The sequence below is a fragment of the Lepidochelys kempii genome, chromosome 19, assembly GCF_965140265.1.
Source record: "Lepidochelys kempii isolate rLepKem1 chromosome 19, rLepKem1.hap2, whole genome shotgun sequence".
Taxonomy (NCBI): Eukaryota; Metazoa; Chordata; order Testudines; family Cheloniidae; genus Lepidochelys; species Lepidochelys kempii.
In genome coordinates, this window is record NC_133274.1 from 3,023,543 (window position 1) to 3,040,854 (window position 17,312).

Consider the following 17,312-nt stretch of genomic DNA (forward strand, 5'->3'; position numbering starts at 1 on the left):
CCCAAGGAAGTTAAGGCTCCAAAGCTGAATTTTGGCAATAGGATCTAGACATCCTGCAAGAGAGCCACAAAGCTACCTTCCAGCCCCCAGACACCCACAATGTGCCCCCCTCTGTCTGGGAGTGAGCTATCCCTTTGCAGACTGAGTTGGAGAGGGCAAGTCTCTAGGGCATGAATGATGATCCACTTTGGGTGCTTTAACACAGGCCCTCACGCCTGGCTCGCTGGAGGAACGCAGTGGGTCTCTTTCCCCGATTGCTTGCAGAGATTTAATTCTAAACCAGTAAATCTTGGCTGAATTTCTCACCTCCACTAGGTGGTGTGATCCATCCTTATCTGAAGAAGTCAGAGCAACAGCAAGCCTTATCTCCCTTGGCATAAAGAAAAAAGAACAGGAGGACTTGTGGCACCTTAGAGATTAACAAATTTATTAGAGCATAAGCTTTCGTGGGCTGCAGCCCACTTCATCAGATGCATAGAATGGAACAGATAGGAAGAAGATATACATATACATACAGAGAAGATGGAAGTTGCCATACAAACGGTAAGAGGCTAATTAATTAAGATGAGCTATTATCAGCAGGAGATGTGTGCCTGGGAACTGGCTGGGTCTGCCCCCCTCCCGAGGCTTCATGCCTGGGGGGCTGCTTTCCGAGGCCTGTTGTTCACTCACCTGTCCAGCAGATGTCACTGAGTATTACGTTAGTGTCTAAAGGTGCCCACTGAAATTGGGCCCCCATGTGCTGCACATGCAAGCCCCACACAGTTCGCAATCTCAGTAGACAAAGGAAGGATTGTTAGCATCCCCCCCTTTACAGATGGTGTGTGGAGGAGCCGCGTGCTGAAGTGACTTGCCCACATTCCTGCAGGGGATCTGTGGCAGAGCTGGGAATGAAACCTTGATCTTGTGCGTCCCAGCCTAGCGCCTTCATTACAAAACCAATTTTCCTCTCAGGCTAAGGTTTAGTTGGGGCTAAGCAAGTCGGTAATAACCTGCAGGAGCGTTGCTGTAACCAGGGCAGGGTTACTGTTCTGCAGCAATCTGAGCTTTTCAGGAGGATGCCACTTCTCTGTGGAGAACCTCGCTAAGCACCACTTCATAAAGCACCCCTATCCCAGCCAGAGAGGAAGGACTGTAGTTGGAGTACTAACCTAGGAGACCTGAGTTCAAGTCCATGCTCTGCCACAGACTACCTGTGGGACCTTGGGCAAGTCACTTAGCCTCTTGATTCTCAATCTGTACAATGGGGGTGATAGCACAGCTTTGCCTCCCAGGTATGTGGCAGGATATGGGATTCTGAGGTGCTCAAATACGTATTGCAATGGGGCTTTATACTTCTATCCAGAGATAGATAGAGCCCTTACCTTCTCTTGTGCAGAAACTGCTGTTTAGAGTGTGAACTGATGTGTGATAGGGCTTGGGCTGTGCACAAACGTGAAATAGGATGGAAGCGTCTACAAGATGTTCTCCATTGTGCCCTGAACCAGCTTCTGCACTTCACACCCCCCCCCCAGATTGAGCAAATACACCCCATGCATTTAGCCCATTGGAAGAGTTTACATGGATTGGGACCTGGAAGAGGCTGAAGCCCTTGTGCCAATAAGCATCAGTGAAACTGGGGATGGGGTTTAATAGAACTAAGTGTGTGCATGGAGAAACTCCTTGCTAGCATTCCCACTTCGGTTACACAACCGGCTTCTGTCCGGAGGTCAGGGAGGAGCATGCTGAGACACATGTAACTTTATGGGTGTTGATGTTAACATCTTCTCTTTTCAAACATCCCACCGGCTCTCCTGATTTATTGGCACAGCTGTGTGCTCCCTGGGAGAGCAGGCGTGTTGCCCTGACAAGCACACTGATGGAAGGACTCATGCCTAGGCCCATGATGAGAGAGCGCTTGGACATGGTCCGTACTTTGCCTGGAGGCCTGGCTCAGAGAGTTCGGAAGATAAACTGCCGTATTCTGGCTTCAGATGCCTCCTGGCAGCCAGTGCATGTGCATGATGCATGGGCTGGAAGTGACGCGGGACAGGGTGTTTGCAGTGGGTTAGCAGCTGATTTAGAGGGCTGTTAACTAACATGCACAGCACAGGCGCCGCCAGGCTGCTAAAATCACAGTAAGCTTCAGCTGGGTGAACGATTCCTTGTGAATCATTTTTGTGACCACCGTGGCAATTTCCTCTCTTGGTGGACACTTTGCAAAGCGGTGGCAGCTTCTGCCAATCAGCATGAGTCTCCACTTTTTTGTGGGGGGACATTACAGTCCTGAGTCCACTGTATGCAATTCTGATGCTCATCATTCATTTCCACATGCACTTCCCGTACCAAGCAGCACTCTGATTAGAACTCCACGAGAAAATGCTCTTGACACAGCGGCAGAAACTCACCCTGGGCAACACTTAAACCCCAGTGCAGCCCTACAAGGACTATACACCAAATAAGTCTTGCAGCTTGTGGGGCTGGAGTGGGACTCATCCCTTGCATAGGTCTTGGCCCTTTACTGTCCAGGTGAACTTCACTCTTTAGTGCCGATATTTAATTGTACTGCCAGCTAGTTTAGGGTCAATATTTAAGTTTTATTGGCAAATAAAAAACATCTCACAGAAGCTAATATTGGAATTTTCATGATTTTTATTCTAACTTTAATGGAAACGGGGGGCGGGGGTTTGGCTTGTTTGGTTGGATTAAAACACCCCCACCCCTCACCATTTGCAGCACCAACTTTGCTTCCGGTACTAGCTTGCAGGAGCCAGAGAGAGCAGATGATGAGAACCAGCGGTGAAACTCTCTTTTCCCCAAAAAGAACAGGAGGACGTGTGGCCCCTTAGAGACTAACCCATTTATTTGAGCCTAAGCTTTCGTGAGCTACAGCTCACTGCATCGGATGCATCCTTCATCGGATGTTTCCACTGAATGCATCCGAAGAAGTGAGCTGTAGCTCACGAAAGCTTAGGCTCAAATAAATGGGTTAGTCTCTAAGGGGCCACAAGTCCTCCTGTTCTTTTTGCGAATACAGACTAACACGGCTGCTCCTCTGAAACCTCTCTTTTCCCCATTCACCCAGACCCAGAGTGAAATGAAACCTTGAAAAGCAGGGGCTTAAAATCCTGAAAGGTGCTTATCTGCTGCCATTCTCCTTGTCTCCAATGAGCACAGCAGGAGCCAGCGCACCGCATGAGCCGGATTTTTAAAATCCTTCCCTTTAGCAGAAAGCTAGGGCCAGATCCTCAGGTGGTGTAAATCAGCATACCTCCTCTAGAGTCAATGGAGCAGCAGCAATGTACACCAGCTGTGGAACTAGTAGCACAGGTCAGGAAGGAAGTGTGTGTGTGTGTACACGCGCGCGTGCACCTGGCTATGAATATTTAATCCCCACTGTCTCCCAATGTACTTTTATATTTACTTTGAAGAAAGCAAATAAAAATACTACCCTCAGCTATGCATACGCGGACACAGAGAGGCACAGGGAATAGGCACGCACTCGCACACAGACATGCACGCCCTCGCAGCTACACCCCCAGGTGCACTCTCAGCTGTGACCACAGAGACCTGCGCACACCCACAGGCACGCAAATGCCATCTCCAACCCTGCAAGATTTTTCAGGTTTCTATTGACTCCGTGCACTTGCGCCATTCAGAAAGCAAAGCATTCTGATGGTCCTGGAAATTAATAATTACTGTGTTCCTTATTAAAGTGTCAGCTTTGATACCTCCCCCTCGGTGGATGCCGGGGAGGAAGGGAGGAATACTTTCCTTTGCCAGGCCTTGCCAACACTGACTGAATGGTTCAGTCATTAAAAGGAATGGGGCTCCTTGCGCTTTTCCCTTGCTTGGAGGGCCTGCCTGGAAAGGGGCCACTTACTGTTTTACAACTAAAATAACAAATTATTTCATCGCGAAAGGAAGCTGCCGTGAGCACTTTTCTGGCCACAGCAGAGCCCTGAAGTCTGAGCAGGGAGTGTGGCTTTGACTGAGCTGTTTGGTGGTTCTTTTTTCTCGGGATGCCCTGCCCTGTCCCAGATGGAGTTGCTGTGTGCTGCACCGTATTCCGTATAGCAGAGCAAGGCAGCCTGGCAGGGAAATGGACGGTGTCCTTCTCTCCTCCCCCGGCTGCGGGAGCAGCTCTCCTGTTCCATTTGGGAATCTCGGTGCCTGGCTCAGGCAGTGTGGCTGGCTGAGGGGGTAGTGGGGCGGGTGTACTTTGAAAGCCCTTTCCTTGGGACTGGGCATGTTTGATGTCAAACGTTTCCTGGGTGAATGCACACCTGGGCGAGCGCTAATGGGGGAAGAGGGCTGTGGAGGAACCATCTGGGTGTAGATGCAGGGAGGGGCTCCCAAGAAGCTGCTGGGGAAGGCTTTTTTGAGGAAGAGGTGAGGAAGGGCAAGGCAGCGAGAGGCGACCCATGTGCTCTCAGCCAGCCTGACTCGGCGGTGGCTCCTCTGGGTGTCCGGCCTGAGGGGTTTACAAGAGCTAGGAGAAAATCCTGGGAACGCTGCCCCTTTCCAAGGACAAGTGGTGATGCTACTTGACAGGCGACCCTGCCTTGTAGGGTGCCAGGAGAGAACACAGGCTATGGAGCGGCCTAGGCTGTCGGCAAGGGCACCTCAGACTCACCCCACAGGGGCTCGTGGGGAATTTTGTTGTAGTTTCATGTGCAAACAACCCCCCAAACCACAGTGCACATCTCACTGAAACCACCAAGCAGCGTAGCCAGCCTCAAGGCAACAGGACCCCATAGCCCATCTCGGCCCATTCCCAGCTGTAGCTTCTCCCACCCCCACCCCAAACAGGGCACATTTCCAGTGAATGGAGCACGTGGCTCTCGCCAGCCATCCCTCCAGCAGCCAGGGGCAGACCGCCCCCGCACTGCGTCTGCCTTTCTGCTGCCTTCCCTTGGCGAGCCAGGCAGAAATACAGCTGTGGTTAGTGATGGACAATAAGGAGCACATGGGGTGTGGGTGGGTTAGGAATTCCTTTGTCCAGGAAATGAGGCCTTGCATTGTCCACTGACGTTCACTCCCCTGCGTTCAGGCACCGACAGGCCCCCGTGCATGGGGGTGACGCTTGTGCCCCGTTAAAGGGCATCTCTTATGAACAGCCGTTGACACTCTGGCTCCTGATGTCCCACTGCATCCAAAGATGGGGCTGGTTTCCTTTGCTCTCCAGGAAGCATCCTTCGCCATCTGGGAGTGCAGCATGGGGCAGCGCCCAGAGGAGCCTCTGGGCAGGGCGATTCAATCTTCACAGTTCCCTGGCCTCTTTGCAATGGGACCAGCCAACCACAGGCCAGAGCTCAGCCGGAGTGAATCAGCACCACTTCAGTGGATCTACCCCGGAGTCTGGCTGTGCACTGGAGCGCTGTGCTCAGCCCCGGGACAGAGGCCATGAGCTATAAGAACCAGCCCAGCATCTGAAAGGGCACATAGCAGCCCGGCTTTGGACATGAGGCTACGCAGCCAGATTTCAGACCCAAATCTGGTGATTTCGTTCACTTTCGGAGGCAAAAAGTTGTCCCAATACATTCCAAAAACTTAATGGCAATTTGGTGTTTTGCCGTATGACGTCTCCCACAGCTGTCCGGGGAGTTAAACTCCCCACTTACTGCCAGGTCTTGTGTTCTGGATATTTCTGTTATTTGTTCTACAAATGCCTCATCCACCTCCTCCTCCTGGTTTGGTGGCCTGTAGCAGACCCTCTACCATGACATCGCTGCTATTTTTTCCTCTTTCATATTTACCCAGAGATTTCCCACTGGACTGCCTTCTGCCTCCTTCTGGGCCTTGGAACAAGTGTCTCTGTTTCTGATGTACAGTAGAACCGCGGCGTTCTGAACACCTCGGGAATGGAGGTTGTTCACAGCTCTGAACTAAATGTGGTTTGAGCGTTAGGCCCACTGAGCAGTGTCGGAACACAGCTTTGAAACTTTACTGTGCCGAAGAAAAATGCAGCTTTGCCTTTATTTTGTGGGTAGGTGACATTTACACAGCACTGTACTGGATTTGCTCTTACTTTAATTTTTTTGTCTCAGCTGCTGCCTGATTGCGTCCTTCCGATTCCAGATGAGGTGTGTGGTGGACTGGTCAGCTCGTAACTCTGAGGTTCTGCTGTATAGTGTAACACTTCCTCCATTTTTTTCCTGCCTCTCCTTCCTGAACAAGCTGTCCCCCTCTGTATCAATATTCCCATCATGAGTTTTATCCCCCCAGGTCATCACTGATGCCAGTTTAGTTATAATTTAGCTTAAGTGCTACTGCTCCCAGTTCCTCCTGTTTATTCCCCATACTCCTTGTATTTGTGTAGACATCTAAGATGCTGAGTGGAGTCCCTGATTTCCCTCTTGTTGCTCCTATGACCCTGTTGTAATTGTCTATGTCCCCACCAACATCTACTCCTCTGTTTAGGGAACCCTATCCTTGATTTCCTGTGGACTTTTGTCACTTGCCCCTTTGAACCTAGCTTAAAGCCCCCCTCCCCAGGTAGGTGTGTGAAGATGCTCTCTCTCCCTTGGCGTTTTCAGGTGGACCCATCCCTTCCTGGCAGTCCTCCTCCCCAGAACAGCACCCCCACGGTCAAGAAAGCCAAAACTCTCCTGTTGCCACCATCTGCACCACCATATGTTCCCCTGCAGGACAAGGATGCCCCTGCCTGGACCCTCACCCTCAACTGCGAAGGTAGGCGAGACACAGCGTTTGTATAACACCTAGTGGTGTCTCACTTCCGGCTGGGCAATACTGCAGTCATAATATTAAATAACAGCAATTAACAGTCAAAATTAGTCAGGAAACAGACCAGTTTCAGCCCCCGAAATGTGCTTGCTTTTGTGATGTTTTTGGCCTATTGTGGAGGGCCCCCCCCAAAACACCACTTCCAAGGAGTTGACTGTTTTGTTATTGGTATTTTGCATCCGCCTGCCCCTCCTGCAGACAAGGCCAGAATGATCCCACTCAGTACTACCCGAGAGGAAATATCTATCAGCTGGAATCAAAAGGGAAAGGGTTTGGGGGTCCCTCTGGCACCGGGGCCACAGCCAGAGACAGATTTCTGCTTCCAGCTGCCAGCCCAGTGGAGAGAATGGGCTCCATGCTGGTTCTGTCTGTCATCGGTGGAGCAGATGCTGTGCTGGGAAGTGTCACGGACTCACAGGTCGTGCCCACACTTGGCCCCGTACGGTCCCTGGGGGGAAACCCCCTTCAGTGTGACAGCCCTTCTCTGGGGTCCACTCTCTCTCGGGGGTTAAGCCCCTCCACCTTCTGGAACCGCACTTCTCAGAGCCTTCAGCACGCCTGTCTCTCACCGTGGGCCCCCTCAGGGAGTCCACTCACTCTGGACCCCCAGAGCCTCCACACCCAGAGGGAATAATGCAACCCTGTTCTCTAGACCGGAGCGACTCTCCCGTCTGAACCCAGCACAGGAAACTCTCCAGTACGTCTAAGTCTCCCCTGCATCCAGGTGGGCTCTGCCTGCTCCTTCCCTCCAGCCCCGAGCCCCCTCTGCTTCCCAGCTGGACATCTGATATCACCTCCCCCAAGTCCTGCCTCTGTCCATTGTCTTCTATCCAGGTAAACAGGGTCACCTGGGCCTCCTCTCCTTTCAGCTTCTCCTCTCCTCCATCCTTTGTTCTCCACTGGCTGGAACCGGCTGGGCAGGTCACCGGGGTCCTCTCTCCGCAGCCCATTGTCCTCCCACTGGCCAGAACCGGCTGTGACTCCCGAGCTGGGCCTCCCAGTCACCAGGTCACCAGTTGCTGGGGTATCCATTCTCCAGGCCATTGGCTGAGGTCCCAAGTTCCATCACTGGTCTTCTGTAAAAACAAACTCCCTCTCCCATCACCCCATTAAACCAGTAACATCCAGGGAAACTGAGTCCCACCCCCTCGGCATGCAACCCTTGAAAAAACCAAAAAAACACAAGAAAATCCCCCACGTTGTCACAGGAAGCTGGGCTGTGGCCAGTTTTGGGTGAGAGGGTGGAGAAAAGTTGACTTTCCAAATGTTATCAGTGGCCCCAGCGATAATCAGAGCATTATTCAGACGGCAGGAGATGGCTGCTGATAATGGGCAGAACCCAAACTGACGGAGCCTGGCTGGGATACAGCCACAAAAGGGCATGTGTTCATGATCCCGGCATTGCAGCAGAGAAAGGGGCAGTTCCCGAGCTACTGCCCCTTCCATGGCAGTCACTGGCCTAATAAGGCAGTGTGGTCTGGAGGGCTGGGCACAGCGCCGGGGTCAGGAGGGCCTGGGATCTGCTAGAGATGCATGGTATGGTCACTTTCCCTATATTTAAAATGGGGACACTAATACTTAGCTTTCTGCTTCCAGGGTGCTGTGAGTATTAATTAACATCTGTATTGAGTTTGAACCTCAAAATGCAATAGCCTCTTATATTCCTCTAGTGCCCTCCTCTCTGAGCAATAATAGTTTCAGTAATCACTGAAATGCAGCCACTTCTGGGGTGCAGTGTGGCAGCCTTTTAGCAGCATGCAGTGACTGCATGAAGACAACCAGTGATAAAGAACACTGTGTCCGACTGAAGCTGGTGGAATGTAATTACCTGAGCTGGAAATGGGCCAGGACAGCAGTACAAGGAGCCGGATGATGCTTGTGAAAAGTGCTACAGGGTCCACAAGAAGAGAGGATCTCTGAACTTTGCTTCTCATTGATGACTGCACAGAAAGGATGGCTGTTTTACACACTGTGTGTTCTCCAAAGATTGCCTGTCTCTCTATGATACACTGGGGTCAACACACTGGGGTCAACAGGGGCACTCAATGTAAACACAAGGGACCTGCTGGCAGGGCATTCTCCAGGTGGGCTCCTCAATTCTGGAACTCACTGGCCTCTCGGTCTGCCAGAGCCTGGAGCTCTTAGCCAGCCAGGAATGCTGTAGACCCCATCTTCCTTCCCTCTTTGGCCTGGTCCTCATGAGGAACAAAGCAGGGTGTGTTTAACGTGTGCGAACCCTTGTGTGGACAAGGGAACTTGTACCAGGGGTTAGCAGGTTGGGAGAGTTTAGGGATTATCTCCCCCAGCAAATGTGTTCAGAACACCCCTCTCCGCCTCATGCGGACATGTCCCCTGAGGAGGCCGTGGGCTGGGATGAATATATTTATGGGCAGTGTGTTATGTTTGATGGATGGGACACTCACCTGGAGCACTGGCTGGCGCCTATAAAAATGAAACAAATGGAGAAAGAAATAGGGCTGTAGCCAAGACTCATGGGTAGCTCGTGCTTTTATCAGCTCCACAAAGCCCTTTCCACAGTGAATCAGGCACCCAGCACCTGTCTGTCACCAGCTCCCAGCTTGTACCCCTGAAGAAGTGTCTCCAGTGCTGTGGATTCATTTATAGCAGGAGCATGCTTGTGTGGACACAGTGCCTCCGTTCACAGGCCACTGATTGGAGTCAGATTTACTAGCTACTGGCCAGGGGTGTTTATGGTTGGGAGGAATGTGCGCTCCAAGCATGTGATGAATTTACAGTGTGCCAACAAGTGGCTTTATTTCCAGCCCCTCTGTCAATGAATTCATCAAGACATGCAAAGAGACGTCTGCAGCCCTTGGAAGTGGGTTTTTGAGGCGCATGTGTGGGGGGTTGTCAGAGCCAGCTGGAGGCAAGTTAGCTTAAAAAGGACATTGCAAAAATCCTGCTTAAATGCTGTCTCTGCTGTTCCCAGGAGGGCCCAAGCAGTGTGGTTTTAAGTAATGCAAGGATTTCAGTCCAACCCCTTCCCCTCAAATGGGCTTTTGGAGCTGGCATTTCTGGGAGCTGGTTTGAATTAGGTGAAATTAGCAAAGCAGGGCGAAGAACATGTTTTTCCAGCTTACTTCATATTCACTAACGTTCCCTTTTACAAGAACCTGGGATTTCCCCCTCCCCCTGCAGACCCTCTCCACCCAGATGGAGACCTTCAGTCTAATTAGAAATCACACAAATCATGTTTTCCTTTTTGCTTTTTTGGGGTTATTTCCTCACTGCAGAGGCCTGCCTGCTTGTGGGGAGGAGAATGGGTACCACTCAAAACAGAACTGGTTCTTTAGCAAGAAAATCCATCTGTCTATGGGACATAATGAATATCAAGCAAAGAAAATGCAACTATCAATCTGTATGTAAGGCCCGATCCACAGCCCATTGAAGTCAATGGAAAGACTCGAATCAGGTTCTTAAAGGAGGGACTGTCACCAAACTTCATTATCTTTAGGTGAAACTGAGGCATAAGTCAGACCAGCAGTGAGAACTGATGACTCTGCTGTGATATGCTTTGTAGGGGAGCTGGGTAAGCTGAGCAAGGGGACTTTGGCTCCTGAATCTGCATGGAGAGGCCATATGAGTAGCAAGGGGCGCAGCTGACAGCAGTGTGCCCTGCTATTCCCTGGGTGCGGGAGCCCTGGTGCTGCACAGGTGGCCTAAGCAAACGGGACAGTCCCAGGGGACCCTAGACTGAGGAGCACTGGCTGGGCACAGTATTGCTTTGCCATCCCACCCTGGGTATGTGTGAAATTGCTTGCACGTTCAGAGATCATGTCACCCACCAATGACATGCAGCCACCTCTTGGGTGGGACTAGGAAGCTGTTTATCAGCAACATTAGGCAAAAATGAAGATCTGTCAAAGGCGGAGCTGAGAAAGGTGCAACAAACCTGCACCAGGCAATATGAAATGAAATAGAAATACATCCAAGGTGATAACAAATTCCAGGCACCAACTTTCCCAGCTGGGACCTTCACAGAACTTCCCACTCCTGCTGCACTTGGCAGGTAAACTGGGCACTTCCGTGCCTGACCCCCAATCTGAGCTTCCAAATGCGACCGTCCAGCTGAGCCCCTGGGGTTTGAAAATTGGATGCTGACGAGACTTCGTCAAGCCAGGCCTCCGAACGCAGCACCGCTCGTTGGGATCAGTCAGCGCTGAAAGAGACAGGCCACTGTCGATGCAATGAGGCGACCTGTTTGTTTAATGGCTGGCAGTGTCGGTACACTTTGCGGGGTGCAACGTAGCAGGTGGCGTGAGCGGCAACAGGTTCATCCTTCATCCCCATTGTTCCGATCACGCATCCCGTTCCAAAGGGAGCCATGGGGAGAGAGTCGGTGCTGGGTTTGTTTGTCACCGTGAATTAAGATATTTACGAACAGTTGCCTCTCTGTAGGCAGCTCCCACCTAGCTCCATGCTGGAAAGAAGGCCTTGGAAACGTTAGCTGATGGCAGTTTTTCCCTTCGTATGTCTATGGAAGGTGAGACAGCTGCCAAAATAAACCCAACCCTTCCCTTTCCACAAATGTCCTCCAGGGATTGTAAAGGATGCTGGGGAGAGAACTCCAGCCAGGATCCTGTACGCTTTTTTGGCGGGGGAGTGGTGGTGGGATGCAAACAAACCCGGGTACCCCCCCGGTCCAAGGGAAGCATGCCTTCTGAAAGTGGTTTTATGACAAGCGCTGAAGGAGCTGGGAGCCTGAGCTCTCTTTGTGTGGACCCGCCGCAGAAAAGCAATCACAGCAAAGCGCTTTCTAGCCAGGGAGTAACATGAACTGTCCCCCCCGTCCCCCCCGTCCGACCTACAGCTGCTCTGCTCCCTTGGGGGCTGCAAGTTGCCATGGTTAGAGCCTCTGCTGCCCCAGTGCTGTATTCGGATGGGGAACTGGGAAATCAAGCTCCTTTCAGGAGGGCTGCAGCGTCTGAGGGGTAAAGGAGGGCGCCCTGTGTCCAGGCAGCAGTCCTGAGTTCTGTTACAGACACATGGCTCTCCAGAGCTGGACGGAAGGGGGCCTTTCGTCTCCTTAGTAAGAGGAGGTGTAGTCTAGTGACAGCAGAAGGGCTGGGAGTCCAGACCCCTGGGTGGTATTGGCTGCTCTGGGAGGAATGGGGTCTGGTGGGGTGAGGTGGGAGTCAGGACTCCTGGGTTCTGTTCCCAGCTCCAAGATATTCTAGTTGCTAAGGCACTGAACTAGAATGCAGGAGACCTGCTGCCTGTCCTTAAGCAAGTTGTTTATTCTGTGCCTCAGTTCCCCTCTGGAAACTGGGAGTGATCCTTCCCAGCTGCAGTGGGGTTGGCAGGATAAAACCCACTAATGATGATGAGACACTCGGATGCTGCAGTGATGAGGGGCAGGTGAGTGCTTACAGAGAGAGGAACTTCACTAGCCTGGCAGCTCTACAAGTGTCCCCTGTATGGACAGGCCAAGCTGTCTGGCCGACAGGCTGAATCCCCTCTGGATCTCACACGTTCCCTAGCACACGTTATTTCACCCTCTCCCTGTCATGACATGACGCTCTTGATTTATTTCCCTTAATAAATGTGGAGAAAAAATAACACTCTTGCTCTCAGGAATGCCAGGTTTCAAGGCGCTCTGGTGTAAATACAGCCCCTACCCCTGCCATGGCTACAGCTTCCTGCTAGCCATTTCGTATTGCAGCCAGAGAAGAATTTCAGGCCTTGGTCCAGATGCTCAGCTGGTGTAAATTGGCATAGCGCCACTGCAATCAACAAAGAGAGCCCCACCAATTCCCAACAGCTGTGGAATGAGGGCTGAGCTTTTAAAGCCAGAAGGAACCATAACTCCCATCTCATCTGACCTCCTGCCTGGCCCAAGCTAGGGAACTCCCCACAGTTCCTGCTAGGAAGAGAATTACTCTTCCCTACTGTGCGAGGGACACAACTAAGCCAGCTAACTTGTGGCTGAACTAGAGTGAATATTTTAAGAAGGTTCTCCGGGCTCAAGTCAGCAGCTTCAGGCGAAGGAGAATCCACCACAGCCCCGGGTAAGTTCTTCCAGCCCCTCACAGCTCCAAAAGTTCCCTCTTGTTTGGTGACAATACAAGTGATGTGGGGTCACCATTCGTACTGGGGAGCCATTTCCAGTCATGAAGTAGGATGTTGTTCGGTAGCTGAGCAAGGGGACTTTGGCTCCTGAATCTGTGAAAAGCTTTTAAAAATGTTTCTCTCTCAGAACTTTCTGAGGTGCGTGGCAGAGATAATCGCTTCACATGTTTGGCTGCTGTCCCGCCATCCCTGCCTGTTCCCTGCCTGTGGCTGGCGATTGTCTGGGCTTCCTTGGGCTGGGATCCTGTGGTCTCATTTGAGTTGTTGGGTTCAGTGGGTGGGTGCTGGCCTGCGCTACCCAGTGGTCAGCCTAGATGATCTGGTCCCTTCTGGCCTTCAGCTCCATGACCCTTGGACAAAGCAGTTGCTTGATTCTGTTTAGTCAGCCATGGAAAGTTACCATGGACTGGATTGTTCACTCTGGGCAGTGCCTTACTTTGGGCTCGACTGGGATGTAGCTCAGCATCCTCCTCTGGGTGTGGGGTGGGGCTGCACCTATGCTCACATGCTGTGCTGGGTGGGGTCAGCAAGGCAGGGCTACAGAAAGCAGCCACAAAAGGCAACGTGTGAAGGAAGGCCGGTCTCATGGGTTAAGCATTGAGCTGGCCTGGGATTGGGGTGGCCTGAACTTAAGCCCTGGTTTGGCCACTGACCTGCCTTGTGACCAGCCCCCACCTCAGTTCCTTGTCTGTGAAGTGGGAATAATTTTTGGCATGGTGAGGAGCTGGTCAGAGCCATAGAGAGAGGTAGAAAGTGGCTGCCAGTGAGTGGTCTGAGCACTGACCTGGGAGCCAGGAACTCCTGTGTTTTCATCCTAATGTTGCGATGTGGCCTTGGACAGGTCATGGGAGAAATGCTGCATGCCTCAGTTTCCCCATTGGAAATATGGTTGCGCTGAAGCCAGCCAGCGAGGCTGGGGGGTAATTGCTGTAGTGTCCGTAAGGTGTATTGAAGATGCAAACATTTAAGTCTTCTTATAACTGGCTGCTTCAGGCTGGGTGGGCTCAGCCCTGCACTGGGGTTTCGCCTTAGGTGCCATGTGCCTTCCGGAGCTTGCACTGCATGCAGGGTGGGAGCCTAGTGCCATCCCCCAAGGGTTGCAGCAGGTAACCTCACACCACTGCCAGGAAGCTCCTTCTAGTGCCAGGGCTGCAATCCCAGCTGGCCTTAAATTGTGTGTGTGGGGTCTTATGGCTCCGTTCTCCCTCCTGACTGCTCCCAGGAGCTCACACTTCATTCTTGCAGGGCTCCTGGGGAGGTCCCCTAAAAGGAATGGGTGTGGGCTATTAGGGGGGTGGAGAGGGGGAGGTGTCAAGGGTGCAAAACAAGATGCAGTAGTGGGTTAGGGATATCCAGCCCAGCCATCAAAGGTCCCTGCCCTGGCGGCAGGCCCCACTCTGGCTGTGGAGTCTGATTTGATTCTGAGCTTTTTTCAGACCTCGGGATCTCATGTGTTAACCAAGCAAAAATGCCTGTGCTCTGCTCCGGACGCATCCGGTCAGGCCAGACCTCCCCTGTACTCCTAGGGAGGGACCCAGCCCGCTCCCCTGCCGCTCAGGAGGTGCTCCCCACCCCCGGTGGGTACGGGCGGGCAAGGGGGGGACGCTGAATTGAGCACTTTATGCTTCCTGACGAGGCCGAGAATTCAGAATGAGTAGAAACGTTTTCGGCTCTCGGCCGCCCGGCCAAAACACACAGTCCCCTCCTACGCGGCCTTAAGTTTTCCCTACTGAGCACTAATGGGCTTGTTTTCCGAGCACAATTATCTCCCTTATAGAAACGTGGAGCCAATGTTCTGAGTGCATAGGTTCGACTACGTCCGTGACCCACGGAAATTAAGTGAATGTTTTTTCACTGCTAGACTTATTATTTGATTTCTTTTGTGAGCGGCAGGAATGGCTGGAACATGGGTCTGAGGGGGCAGCACATCAGTCCAGGACAGAGTGTCCCCTGGAAACTTCAATGCAACCTTTGCGGGGCCAGTTCTGCTTTCCATGGTTGTCCCGTATGACTGAGGGAGGCATAGGCGCTGCCAGCCTAGATCAGACCCGGGGTCCATCTAGCCCCGTATTGACAGTGCCCAGCCCCCGGGTGCTTGAGGGAGATCCAAGAACCCTGCCATAGAAGATGTGGGATAATCTGCCCTGCAAATTCAGTCTCCTCTTTGTCTCTAATAACTGAAGACTGGCTTCAACCTTGCACATGGTGGGGCCCGAGGGACGCTGTTCATTGCCCACAGCCAGCGCCGAGTGGCGGGATGTACCGCTAAGGGGGAGGAACCACGGCAGTAAAAGCCTGGGAGGTGTCAGGAGTGCAGTGGGGTCTGGTGTCTGATGGTAGCGCTCAGCAGTGGGGGAGAAGGCTAAAGGAAGCAGGATGATGCAGAGGCAGAGTGGAGGGCCTGGGGCACAGGGGGGCAGCTTTGCAGAGAAGATGACAGCTGGTGCATAAGAGCCTAGAAAAACTAGAGCAAAATCTGATCTCCGAGCTAAGCACAACTGAGCTTGGTAGTTAGGGGTGTGGGGAACATCTAGGGAACCCTGAGGATGGCTTATTTGGGGAACACCACACTGGAATATCAGGGGGCTGCGCATTGGGACTGAGGGGCACTGGCAGAGCCGTTTGTGGGGAGAGCGTGCTGTGCTGCCGTGTTTGTGGGTCTAGCCCACATTCTGTCTCTCAACAAATTCACTTCCCAGACATTTACGAAGATTGTTAAACTAATCCCAGCACATCCATGCTGAGCGGCAGGTTCCTCCGGGGAAGGCTCAGACCAGCTCCAGGAACTGCATCATCACAGCAGACTGGGCCGGGACGAGGTTCTCCGCTTCCCTGTGCAGCTGGGCCTTTTCCCAGCTGGCTGGGAGACACAGGGACCCAAAGGGGCTCTTCAGAGCAAATCCCTGGAGTGTGGTGGGGGAGCTGGACTGTGCTGTCCTTAGCAGTGTGTGCTGGGCTGTGTCCCCTGCCTGCTGCCAGACGTCCCCTGCCCGCCAGCTGGGCAGCAGCCTGGAGTTCTCCAGCATCCCACAGGATCGGTGATGCAGGGGGCTCTTTTTCCTCATGGTCCTGGACGTGCCCTTTGGCACCCAGTAATCCAGGGCAGCGAGCAGGATATTTAATGTCTGGTCTGTTACAAGTGATATTGGACTCTGGCCGCTCACCCTCTTCCCAAGGAGGGACTGTGAGCTGTGGGGAGCCCAGCGCCTCTATGCCTGGCACAGCCTCAGCACCATGCAATGTGTAAACTGCTAAAGGTTAGAGGCCAGCGGCCAGTAAATCCTGGGTTAAGCTCAGTTTCCATTTCCCCGCAGGGGGCGGGAGTATTTCACACACTCTTCTGCCACCCACCAGGCTGCTGGCACGTCCGGAGCTCGGCCACCCTGGGAGAAATGTGCAGCCCTGACAGGCAGATCCCGCTCTGACATGCTCTGTGCATCTAGGGAGAGCCGGACGCTGCGGGCTAGGGCCTGTATGGAAAGTGTCGTGGGAGGTGCAGATGAGTGTGCCATTCCGCAAGGGGCCACGGTGCACTCGCGTGGCCTTGCACCTCTCCCGATCATGCCATACGTGCTCGCAAACACCTAGCACGCTCACCCCCCACGGACTCACGTTGCACAACCACACTCGCACGACTGGCTCTCATGCACTCTCACCATGGGCGTGCGCACACACGTCTGGGCACCGCAGGGGTTTACTGCGGCTGTGCAGTGGATTCCCTGCTGCTCTGCACCCTGTGCCAAGCTCCAGCTTTCAGAGACAGGCAGTGGAGGCATGGCCCTCGTTTACCTGAGAAACAAAGGGAGCAAACGATGCTGCTAGGCCCAGCATGGCACGGTTTGCAGTGGGACAGTTTGAGATCCCCCGTCCCGGGGTTAATGGCAATGCTGGAGAGTGCAGACAGCACAGGGCGCTGTCTCTGTGCCCCTTTGGGAAGCTTTGCTTAGGAATATTTTAGTTTTGGCTCCCCCCCCCATCTTGGGGGCTCAGGTCTTGGAACAAAGGTACGGTCCTGAGTGTAAAGTGCCACCATCCTGCTCTGGCAGTGGTTCACGGCCACTGCGCCCCAGTGTCAACGGCTGCATGAGGTGCTGAGTAATGGAGACAGGCTGCGTATCCCCCTGGCCGCACGGGCCAATCCCTCTCCCGCTGCCCGTTAACCCAGCACTAAGCCCTTTGGGAAGGGGCCTGCATTTCAAGGCTGGGTTTTGCAAAACCCTCACCAACCCAAAAGGTGCCTGGAGAGTGTTCTCTCCGGGAGAGCCTGATAAGGTGTCACGGATGGGACTGGAAGTCATTTGCCTCTCCTGGCAGGCACCTGTTTCCGCAGCTAATGCGAGGGACTTTGGAAAGCACAGTGCCTGCGAGCACGTATCGCACAGGCTAAGTTATGCCGTCTGTGGGGAGCCTGAGGCCTGGAGTGTCGCTGCTTTTAAAACCCAGAAGGCCCAGGGTAGAGCACACGCGGGGCTTGCTGGCCTGGCATCACACATCCC

General features: G+C 53.0%; 1 protein-coding gene across 1 annotated transcript in view; it reads left to right on the forward strand.

Moving 5' to 3' along the window:
- The first annotated feature begins 12,612 nt into the window (after nucleotides 1-12,612).
- COL8A2 (collagen type VIII alpha 2 chain) overlaps nucleotides 12,613-17,312 on the forward strand; it is a 150,536-nt gene continuing 145,836 nt past the window's right edge. The window contains exon 1 of the mRNA XM_073318068.1: nucleotides 12,613-12,755. The gene's annotated coding sequence lies outside the window, so the exon portion shown is untranslated. The remainder of the gene's footprint in view (nucleotides 12,756-17,312) is intronic.